The sequence below is a fragment of the Chrysochloris asiatica genome, unplaced genomic scaffold (assembly GCF_000296735.1).
Source record: "Chrysochloris asiatica unplaced genomic scaffold, ChrAsi1.0 scaffold00039, whole genome shotgun sequence".
Lineage (NCBI taxonomy): Eukaryota > Metazoa > Chordata > Mammalia > Afrosoricida > Chrysochloridae > Chrysochloris > Chrysochloris asiatica.
Window position 1 is genome coordinate 11,135,626 of NW_006408557.1, and position 12,372 is coordinate 11,147,997.

Below are 12,372 nucleotides of genomic sequence, written 5' to 3' on the forward strand. Positions count from 1 at the left end.
CAAGGCTTAGTCTAGTTTTAGGACTACAGTTAGGTTTATTTATTTATTCTCTTGAAATCTACTAGATTTGGAAGTTCTATAACTACATTATTCCCTTTTAAAACTTTATGTTTTGTTGTTGCAAACTGGTATCTGTTCCCCTATTTTCTGTCTTTTAGGAATACTGTTGTGGTGCTGTAAGATAAGCACTAGACTTAACCAAAAGTTTGGCTCACCAGCCACTATGGTTGTGATGAGTTGTTAACTGACTTGATGGCTCTTAACAACAACAGGCTTTTGTACTTTGAATACTTCTAAATCTGGGTTGAGTTCTGGGTGATATTGTCATGTATATTAGTCTCAGGTTGTTGTCTACTCTTGTTGGTTCTCTATCCAAAAAATTCCCTTTAGAATTTTTTGTAAGACTGGTCTGGGTTTTGCAAATTATTTTAATTTCTGTTTGTTGGGAAATGTCCTAATTTTGCTGTCATACTTGATGGACAGTTTTCCTGGGTATATGGTTCTTGATTGGCATTTTTTTTTCTTGAAGAGCTTTATATATGTCATCCAATTGCCTTCTTGCCTACATGGTTTCTGATGAGAAGTCAGTGCTTAGTCTTATTAATTCTCCTTTGTAGGTAAATTTTTGTTTTTCCTGAACTGCCCTCAGGATTTTTTTCCTTGTCTTTATTTGATTTTGAAAAGTTTGATTATATAATATGCTTTGATGCTTTTCGTTTAGAGTTCATATCTGAATCGCTATCTTCTTGTCTTTCATGATGTTAGGAAAGATTTTTTCCAGCAATTCTTGTACAGTTTTCTGTATAGACCAGTCTTCCTGTTCTGGAATTAAATTCACTTGTAAATTATTCCTCTTGCTAGTGTCCCACATAAATCTTAGGCTTTCTTCAGATTTTTTAATTCTTTTTTCCTCTTTAAGGAAGTGTACTGAGAGATTTTTTCTTTAAGCTTATTGATTTGGCCTTCTATTGATTCAATTGTACTTTACTCATTCAATGTATTATTTATTTCTGAAGTTTTAATATTAATCCTCTGACTTTCTTAATGGTGATTTTCTATAGTTTCCAGTTTTTCATATATTTTTTTTCCAGTTAGTTCTTGTATTATTTTCCTGAATTATTCTTTTCAACGATCTTTCTCTCAATTCATTGATAGTACCCAAATAACACTCTTTAAAATTCCTTATCAAGTAGTTCTGATTCCATTTCTGGTGTTATATTTTCTGACTATATTTTAGTCACTTATTTGAGGCACTCCATCTTGTTTCTTAGTGTAAGCTGAATTGTCTGTTTTCTCCAAGACATTGTGGGGTCCTTGTATTTATATTTAATTGATGATTGTATGGTGGTGTAGTCTCAGCATTTACCACCTGTCACCTGATAGATGTGATAGAGACTGCAAGGAAGTCTGAACACCGTTCTCAGTTTGTTGTTTGTGTAGCATAGCTTTGCCTCATTTTATTTTATTTATTTATTTCACTGAAAACTTTTTATTGGTCTTTTGGATAGAAACGGGAATTTATTTGCTAGGAAGGATTATCCCATCATACTTCTGCTGGAACCAGCGCATGGCCTCCTCTTTGCTGATTCTGTGTTTGGCCCCAATGCAGCCTGTCCTGCGCTTCTTGTTTGCGATGCTGAAACCTGGTCTACCCAGCACCACATAGAAGTCCAGGCTGTAGATCCCAATGCTAGGGTCATGTTTGATTCCCAGATCGATGTGCTCCTGGATCCCAAAACCAAAGTTTCCGGTATCTGAAAAGTTATTCTTTTGTAACTCGTACTCCCGCACATTCAGACCTCTTTCCAGGATCTCCTCTGCCTTGGCTCCACGAACTGTGCAGTGGACTGCAATCTTTTCATTTCTCCTAATGCCAAAGGACCTGACGGTGTATCTAGCTTTGGAGAATACAGGGGTCTGGCCGGTCAGCTGCTCCAGCACCTTGGCTGCTCGAATCAGTCTGTCTCCACTCTCCCCAACGCAGATATTGAGGCAGAGCTTGCGGATGCGAAGTTCCCGCATGGGATTCTCTTTTTCACCTTGATCCGCCATGACGGAGAACAGGACGAACTCATTTTATTTTTTGAGAATTCTTTATCTTGGTTGGTATCTAGCTAATCCTGTCCCGTGTCCTAATCACAGGTTTTTGTCTGATGTTGTTGGCTCTCTGTCCAAAGGACTCCTCTTATTATTTCTTGTAAATTGGATCTGGTTTTCACAAATTCCATAAATTTTTGTTTACCCTAATTCATTGTCACATCTGAGCGACAATTTTGATGTATATATGAGACTAAGTCAGAAAGTATTGCTCCAAAAAATCATAGAAACCTTTGTTAAACAAAAATATAAAAATGTGAATTTATTATTTATCTAAATACTCTTCATCTCTATTTATACACTGCTGAAGGCACTGTTTCAATTTGTCTAACCATTCCCTGAGAAATTCTGGTGTGACATTGTAAGATAATGCACTGAACTGCAAGGTCAGTTTGAACCACAAAGTTGTTAGTTCAAACTCACAAGCTGTCCCTTGGAAACCCTATGCAGGGTCAGTATGAGTCAGAGCCATTTTGACAGCACTTAACAACAACAACAACAACCATTTCTTGAAGAATTTTGCACTCTTTTGAGTTACAACATTTCCAAAAAGCAGTTATGGCCTCATGTGCGGCTCAAATCATGTTCATTTTTTAAATTCTTTGAGTTTGAGGAACAAAAAGAAGTGTGAAGAGGCAACCTAAGAGCTGAAGGTGGATGGAGTAATCAAATTCTCATGGAATATCCCTTGCTACCCTTGAAGAATGAGCAGGTGCATTATCATGAGGGAAGAAAACTTCCTCAGAGCAACTTTACTGATCTTTTCCTCACCAATATAGTTTTCCATTTTCTTGAAATGTCTTCATAATAAGTTCTCATAGTTGTTTTGTGTACTTTTAGAAAATCTACTAAGATCACCCCTTTGGATACCCATGAAACAGTCACTATAACTTCCTGAGCTGATCTCTCTTCCTTGAATTTATGTGGCTGCGCAAAACCCTTCAGAAACCACTATTTTAATTGGACCTTAATTTTGAAGTTACTTTAACAAGACTAAGTGCAGTATTGAGAGACCTTATCTGTACTCCTCCTCTGATATTTAAACATTTTGTTTGGGCTAATGCTCTGGACTGCTAAGTCAGTTTGAATCAAAAGGTCAATGGTTCATGCTCACCAGATACTCCTTGGAAACCCTATATGGGGTCCTTATGGGTTGGAACTGACTTGACAGCACTTAACAACAACAGCAATGTATGAACTGGAATCCTAGCAGCAGTACTTTTTGACTTAGCCTTATATAATTCTTAGTTGGCAATTAAAACATTTTTATATCAAGTTTTTGTATCACCTCATTTTTGCTTGCATCTTTTCTGTTGAGTAGTCAAAGCTTAGTTTTATTAGTGCATCTTTGTAGCTACTGTCAGGATTCCTTCCTTGTCCTTTGTTTTGGTGAGTTTGATTATGACATGTCTTGATGACTTTCTTTTGGAGTCTCTCCTGTATGGGTTTGCTAAGCTTCTGAGATGGGTATTTTCTCATTTTTTATGATATTAGGGAAGTTTTCTGTCAGGAAATCCTCAATAATTCTTTCCATGTGTGTGTTTGTATCCTCCTGTTCTGGAATTACAATGACAGGGAAAAATTTCCTCTTTATACCGTCCCACATTCTTAGCTTTTATTTTTCTTCAATTTTTTTCCCCTCTAATTTTCCTTTAAACAGGTATAAAGGGAGTTTTCCTGTATTTCACTAATCCTATCTTCCATTGATAGCAAGATATGATCAGTGAAGACAAAGCTCGAGAAGACAAAGTCAAATATTACAACAAAATGTGCATAGATCTGGAGTCAGAAAACCAAAAAGGAAGAACATGGTCAGCATTTCTCAAGCTGGTGGAACTGAAGAAAAATTCAAAGCTAGACTTTCTTTATTGAAGGATTCTCTAGGCAAATTATTGAATGATGCAGAAAGCATCAAAAGATGGAAGGAATACACAGAGTCACTGTAACAAAAGAAAATGGTTGATGTTCAACCATTTCAAGAGGTAGCATATGATCAAGAGCCAATGATGCTGAAGGAAGAAGTCCAAAGAGCACTGAAGGAATTGGTAAAGAGCAAGGCACAAGGAATTGCTAGAATACAAATTTAAATCTTTCAAGAAAGTGAAGCGGCACTGGAGGCACTCACTTATTTATGCCAAGAAATTAGGAAGACAACTTTCTGGCTGACTGATTGGTAGTAATCTGTATTTATGCCCATTCCAAAGAGATGTGACCCAACGGTGTTAGGCCCCCTTGTGGCCTAATCTAGTAGGAGACCCCAAAAAGATCATCAGGACTAGAGTTCGATGCAATAGCAAGAGGTTTATTTCCAACGCGCTGGGGTCCACCTTCAGAGACTCCTAAAACAGGAGACAAAGGCGACCCCGACTCACTATACACACAAGTTTCTATAGGGTTTCAGGGGGCATAATTGCACAGCACTATAGATACAGTCTCTGATTGGTTGACATTTGGCAAAGTATGAGATGTTACAGTTTAATTGGTCAATACTGGTGGTCTTTTGTTCTTAGGCTAGGATAAGGAAAACATCTGGCATCTGGCCTTGGGTTGTTCTGTCTATTACTTATCTAATTCTTGCTGTTGCTAGGGGTGAAAGGATATTCTAAGGCAGCATGAGCTGATTTAGCACATTCCTGGAACAGGAGGATGTGTTCAGGCTAATGTACAGAATGGAGTCTTTTTCTTGGTCCTACATTCCCTTATTTACAAGAAGCTTGAATATTCCTACCTGTCTGGGTCAGCCTGACCGTTATGAGTTTCTCAAGGATTATTTTGACATTGGGGTTTTCAGGGCTGACCAATTGGCCTCATCTCTGGAGGGAACTGAAAACTGAGGCCTTGTCTGTCCAAAAGGCTTTTCTGAAGCCTGACTAGAGTTTAGTCAAGTAGTCTCTAGTTAGGCATAATCTGGTGGGTCCTTACAACGGAATGTGGAAATCATCAGACAATAATCTCTTTGATATCCCATGCGAGTAAAGTTTTACTAAAGGTAATACAGATATGTCTGCAAGCATATATTGAAGGAGAACTTCCAAAGGTTCAAGCCAGATTCAGAAGAGGCAGTGCAACGAAGGATATCATTACTGATGTTCGATGGATCTTGGCTGAAAACAGAGCATATCAGAAAGATGTTTACCTGTGCTTTATTGACTACACAAAGGCTTTTTTTTTTTTTTCTCTCTCTCTCTCTTGTTTCTTTTTTTAAATGTTTTATTGTGTATTGTGTGATAGTCTACATGGGGGAACATTAGTTTTACATTCATTCCATCATACATCGTCTCATTGCCATAGTTACCAGCCTGTCCATGCATCATCACCCAACCCTGCAATCCCGCCCGCCCTCCCCTCACAGTCCTCAGCACACAGCTGTCACAATCAGTCCTGATAACAATTATTCACTATTTTATCACAAGAGACCTATCTGCATCTCCTTTCATCAGCCCCGCCCAGACAGATTGGATATTACTCAGTGGAGAGTCTACCTTCCTCCATATCCTCTGGATCTAGGCACCCTCTTGAAAGCTTGTAAGCCAGTCACTTCTTGCCATTGTAGTCCCCCCATTAAGGGTAGCCAATGTCCAAGTTGCCCAGCCCTGTCTACTCTGTGTATGGAGAAGGTGGGAATGATCCTCGCTGTAAAGATTTGTTCCCTCTTTTGAGCTATTGCATCCATAGGTGTAGGTCAAGTTCATCAGATTGTATCAGATTACTCTTTTTTCCCTCTTCCTTCTTCTAGTTGAGCTCTGATCCTCCAGTCATTGAAGCCAGGTCAAGTGGGTATTATCTGTGACTGTGGGTGCTCTTATTCATATGCCCTCTCTTCTCTCCACTCTAGTCTTCTTTGGTATGTCACTGACTCTGGGCCCAAGAGTCCCCAGGTCTTGCCACTCTGCTGTCCAACCAGGTCTCCACCCAGGTTCAAGGAGTCTATTGAACATTGTAGGGCTTATCTCGCAGCTTCATTGCTGTTTTTCCCTCACTTCCCCTTATTGGTGACAAACGTGGTCACCAATCAGAGCATGTATTCCCACTGAGTCTTAGTCTTAGAAGGGAGTTTGCCCTGAGGGGACCCAACCACATACCTTGATGTCTCTCTCTTTTTTTTTCTGAAAAATGAACTTTTTATATAAATGTGAACTCTGTGTGAACTCTATAGTGAATTATTAAATTATTAACATTAAGCTGATTGCCTGGTAGCAATTAGGAGACAAAAACTTTTTGCATTATTTTCAAAATCTCAGCATCATTTCCTATTTGCTTGAAGAACTATACAACTCAATATTCCCTTTCATCTTCATTCATATGTCTTTTACATTTGGTTGTTTTCCACATTTGTTTTAATGAGAATTTGATAATATAACAAGATAGGGTTAATTTCTGCATATATTTTCCACATAGGCTTGTTGCATTTTTAGCTAGAATTCTCCCAAGTTCTGTGGAATCAGTCATCTTGCCATATTTTATCTTGGTTGTCAAACAGGACACTCAGCAAGAGAATGGAAGTTGATAAATCAATACTGATGTATTTGCAATCTTTAAAACAGAAGATATTTGTTATATATTATAAAGATCACTTCTTAATGAAGGTATAAAGCATAGAAAGAACACTAGATTTGGTATTCTGTAGATCATCAACCTTGATAGAAGATCTTCCAAACAAGTGACATCTAAGATTTCCTTTCATTCTAATTCTAGTTCATTATAGTCCTCCCATAGGCCTTCTTTCTATCCTTTGATAATTCAGAGCTGTTTTCCTTTTTTGAGGTGTTTATTCCAGTTCCCAATCACCACTCATTCAATTCTCAAAGAATGCCCCTTAGAGGAAAATTTCTGAATTCTCACCTACAGTTATTAGCACACTCATTTTTACTCTTGTTACATGTGTAGGTGCCTGAAATGACCTTTGATCTTCACTTATTATTGGTTCAACTAATGTCTATCTCATGTCAGTAGAATCTGAGCTTCAGGAGGGTAAGCTAAATTATAGAAACATCACTCTGAGTAATCAATACTTACTTGTTGAATAAACAAATATGACATGATTACTCTACAACATGTTTAGAGAATCAAAGAAAACATTAACAGTGACAAAAACTCCGCTCATTTACATATTTTCAAAATACAAAGTCAATTTTATCTAGGCTGGCATGCCTGTTAAAGCACTAGCTTAGGTAGAGGAAGTGTTTTTTTCAAGGTCACACAGATAGTATATAAATAATGAAGCTGGAATGGGAGCTCAGACCTTAAACATACAATGGGCTTTTTACTACAGTAAATAGACACGAGAACTTAAAGTCCTTGATACTTAACTTTGTTTCACAATCTTAGAACATAGGTTGTGTTGGCTGAACTAAATGGAACATGACTTATTCTTGTACTGATCAATATGCAGTTTAAGTCAACGATTCAGAGTGGAGAATGGAAGCAGTCAACACTCAGGGAATCAAACGTATAATCAGATTGGAAGTGTTTGCTGCAGAAAGTATGCAAGACTTTTAGGAGTTGGTATGAGGTCTTATGCATAGTCAGTATGGTCATCATATGTTTGTGGTACTGGACACTTGTAGGAATCTCTAAAAGATGGCACTTAGACACCCTGTATTATTAACGATGGTATCCACATGGACTGGTGTTTGTATTGTGAGGTTCATTTCTGGGGAGACTTGAAATATAGTGTAACTTGCTGATACTGGGCAGGTCACTGCAGAGAGCTTGTGTCATGACATCAAGAGAGGAATGAAGCCACTCAGTAGGATAGAGTCTTTGGCCCATTGACTGCAGTAGTAGATACACTGCGTGCATGCATTCTGTTATAGATATGCTGGTGACAGTAGTGGGACCTCTAGAAGTTAGGTAACAGATTTACATTAATCATAGCAAAAAGCCTATGATTGTTTGCAGACCAAAGAAATTGCTTTAAATTGTACAACTATATAAAATGATGCATCTTTGAATTTATTAGCATAAAACTAGATAGCCGTAGCCTTATCCAATATATTCTGTCTTCTTGAAGGTATTATAAAAAAGATGTTTTATTGTCCTTGATATAGTTAGGAGTTGCATTGATGTGGTGTTCTGGAATATGTCATCCAGAATAACTAGCACTTGAAAATCAGTCACTGGTAGTTGCAGAACCAGCAGTAGGCATGACAAGGAAGTTCAATCATTGAAGTTGGAGGTGGATTTGATTCCCATGGAGTGACTGGCATAAACATAGGGGTGCCTGTTGACAACTGTAAGGTTAGGAAGATGACATCGGACAACAGCTAATAAATCTTTATATTCAATGATTTTAAGCTATGTTAAGAGCTGTGATAATAGCTGTAATGTTATCCAACTCTTCTTGAATATTGTTGTTGTTGTTAAGTGCAGTCGAGTCAATTCCGACCCATAGCGACTCTGTTTAGGGTTTCCAAGGAGCAGCTGGTGAGCTTGAACCACCAACCTTGCAGTTCAAATGGCTTTGCAGTCTGGCACATTAACCCACAGCGCCACACCAGGACTCTTGAATATTACTTCTAGTATTTCTAACTTGATGATCTTTGGAGAAATCATCCGAATCCTTGAGCCTTAGTTCCTCATGCGCTCTATTTTCACTTTTCATGCTGCTCATGGGTCCTTCACAGGTCATACTATCTGGCTTGGTTACGAGATTTGGTGTTGCAAGTGCCATTTCTTGGTTTTCTAAAGATAGAGGTGAATCCTTCAGCGTAGTGGGTTCTGTTGACATTGTTAGTGTTTTGAGTTGGTGACTTGGGCATGGTGTTATTGATCCTAATAGATCCTTATTAGAACCTTGTTGAATGCTTCAAAATGAGTCCTTTTTTTTTTTTTCCCTGAATAGGTATATATTTTGTTATGCATGTTTTCACCAAAGAAAAAAGAAAATGCTATGACAACAAAAATCAAGGTTATGCATAAACTAAAGCAGCATGATCACCCAAACTGCTCTAACTACAGGGACCAATAAAGCCCTGGTGACATGGTTCAAGCAGGGTTTCAAACCAGTTCATCCAGACTTAGATTCCCAGCTGATAATTTCCATTTATATGCCAGCTATTGTTGTTTGTAAAGTGCCTTGGAGTCAGTTACAACTCACAGGGACCCTGTGTAGAGTTTTTGAGGCTTTCAATCTTTGTGGGGAAAAGGAGATCTTTTTAATGTGTGTTTGTTAATAGTGGACCTTCATATTCAGCATATGCTCTTAAAGCAACATCACACAGTCTTCAGTCTTTACCAACTCACTAAAACCACTCTTGTTGAGATCACAAACTCCTCCAGTTTCCAACCCCAGTAGTGATTTCTCAGTTTTTGCTTCCTTGAGGAACCCTATATATTAATCTTTTAAATTCCTTCTGATAGGTTTCCTGTTTCTCTACTATGATAATTTTCTGAAGTCATGGTTTTCCTGCGTCTTTATGTGCTTTGATATCATCTGTTGTCTCTGAGACATAATGAATAAATAAATATTTACTTGTTTGTTGTATGGCGAATGCTGGTGGTGCTGTAGAATAAGCACTGGACTATAAATCACAAGCCTAGCAGTTCAAACCCACCAGCATCTCAGAGGGGGAAAGATGAGACAGTCTGCTTCCGTAAAGATTTACAGTCTCAGAAACCTTATCCAAGGTTGCAATGAGTCAGAACTGATTGATGGCACCTAACACTAATACCGTTTATTGTATACAAGAGAACTTCAGAAAGTTTGTGGAACAATGGAATTAAAAGATAGTGGAATTTTCCCTTGACGTTTTGTAAGCTCATTGCATTTGTTTGTTGTGTCCTGATTTTTTATTTAGTTTTTATTTGTTTTTTTGTATTTCGCATGTAGCATGCATTCTACTGTGGTTGCTAGTGTGGCCTTACTGGAGAGCTCACCACTTTTTCTGAGTGTGTGGGGCTGTATTTGGGTGTGTGAGTGCAAGTTTCTGTTTACTAGTCTTGTAGGGCAACTGGGGATGTAGCTAGCTTGTTGGTGAGGTGATGTCTCTGTCTGTCTTGTCACCTGAGGGTGGGTATTGGTTGGTTGGTTATGTGCTGTGGAGCTGGTTCCAACTATAGCGGCCCTATACAGGGTTTACAAGGCTATGAATCTTTATGGGAGCAGAAAGCCTCACCTCTCTCCTGCGGAACATTTGTTAGTTTCAAACCGCTGACCTTGAGGTTAGCAACTCAACTCGAAACAACAAAGGGAGTATTATCACTGATCTCTAAGTTGGGTGTTGTTTGTGCATGCTGCTGGTTTCTGGGTGGTCAGGGTGAGGATGCCTGCATTATCAGTCATAATATGGGTGGTACAGAAACTCTCACTGATGGTTCCCAGGGTTGGTTGGAGTGGGCATAAACTTCTGATTGTAAGGATGTCAGAGCAGAGGGTTAGCAGTAGGGTGGGGGTGGGTGTGTTTGTGTCACTAGTCTACAGCTACCTGTCCGGAGATTTGAAAAACGTGTCCCTTCCTACAGAGAAATTTGATACTTCCTCACTTCTGGAGTTCTCCCTTATGTAAGCTGTCTGTCCCTTCTTACTTCCCATGACCGATCTGACTCCTGGAACCACAGTGTTTTTAAAAGAGCTTATTCTGACAAAGGAAAAGCCTGACTTTTGAATCCTAACTGTTGATCCACAAATTTTTGGCCTTGAAAGTTCATTACTGTTGTTGTTAGGTGCTGGTGAGTCAGTTCTGACTCATAGTGACCCTAAGCACAGCAGAATGAAACACTGCCCAGTCCTGTACCATCCTCACAATTGTTGTTATGCTTGTGCCCATGGTTGCTGCCACTGTGCCAATCCATCTCATTGGGGTCTTCCTCCTTTTTTGCTCATCTTCCACTTTACCAGTATGATATTCTTCAGGGATTGGTCACTTCTGATAACATGTCCAAAGTATGAGAGAGAGCATTCTGGCTGTACTTCTTCCAACACAGATTTGCTTGTTCTTCTGGTAGGTCATGGTACTTTCAATATTTTTCTCCTACATCATAACTCTAAATCATCAATTCTTCTAGTCTTCCTTATTCATTGTCCAACTTTCACATGTATATGAGACATTGGAAAATACCATGATTTTGGTCAGGTGTGCTTTAGTCCTCAAGCTTGTGAGAAATTCTCAAGATGGTCCATTTTCAGGAATAAAGGATGCATGAGATTGTTGGACCAGACATAGGTTGTTGATTCATATCCAGAGATATGTAAACAGGATGAATTGGGGTAAGTGGGGAAAGAAATCTATTCTAGGACTAGGAACTTCAATTAAGAATACAGTCATTAAGACCATGGGTGGCATTTGGGCTGCTCTGCGGGGGAGGGAAAATGGGACTTTTGGTGTAAAACTCCATAGTACCCCGTAAAAGGGGAACTGGAGAAGGGGCTTTTTTGAGACAGAGGAATAAAACTGTTTGTGGGCCAGCCAAGTTTTCCTCTCTGGGTCTCAGTGTCTGTGTCTATTTAATGGGTGACATTAATAATACTAGTTGCCATCCAACGTTGCTGTGAGAATGAAATAAGCTACTATGAAAAGCACATAGACTAATGCTGTAGTAGATTAGGCATTTAATAAACGTGAAGCATGAGTGTTATTAAAACATTTGTTTGTTTATTTTTTATGGAGAAGAGTGATGGTTATGTTTGGGAAAGGTTATTGTTGTTAAGTGTCATCGAGCACATTCCAGTTGATAATAACCCTGTATAGGGTTTCTGAGGAGTGGCTGGTGGGTTTGAACCACTGACCTTTCAGTTCAAAGTGACCTTGCAGTCCAGTGCATTATACTGTAGTACTGCACCAGGACCAGTACTCCTTGGACAGGGTAAGTTGAGGCAAGTGTTTGTAGGAAAAATATTAGGATGGCCTCATGGTTCATGGTTAGATCAGGAGCTGTCTACAGCAGACACATTTCACATTTTGGGCCAGATAAGACTTTGTTATGGGATCTGCCCTATGGATTGTGGCATATTTAGTAGCATCCCTGGCTTCCATCCACTAGATGCCAGTAGCACCTTGTTAAAAAAAACCTTAACAGCAGAGGAATTAAAACATGAAGTTTATTCTAAGTAGTTATTTTATATGCATGGGGAGACTATTCTCACTCTAAAAGAAAGCAAATGGCTCAAAGTAGGCTAGTTTCAATGAGGCTTATAAAGAGAAGAAGAGGGAGATGAATAGAAGATTAACTATTAGCTAATCTTAACATGATTGATCTAACCCTGCCTTCCCCCTTTTATTGAGCTCAACTGATATCAGAAGGTGGTCTCTGGTCTGGATCCTAATAATTTTGCTC

General features: G+C 38.8%; 1 pseudogene; it reads right to left on the bottom strand.

The window, feature by feature from the left end:
- Positions 1-1,518: 1,518 nt before the first annotated feature.
- LOC102837807 lies at positions 1,519-2,052 on the bottom strand (annotated as a pseudogene).
- Between the last annotated feature and the right edge of the window lie 10,320 nt (positions 2,053-12,372).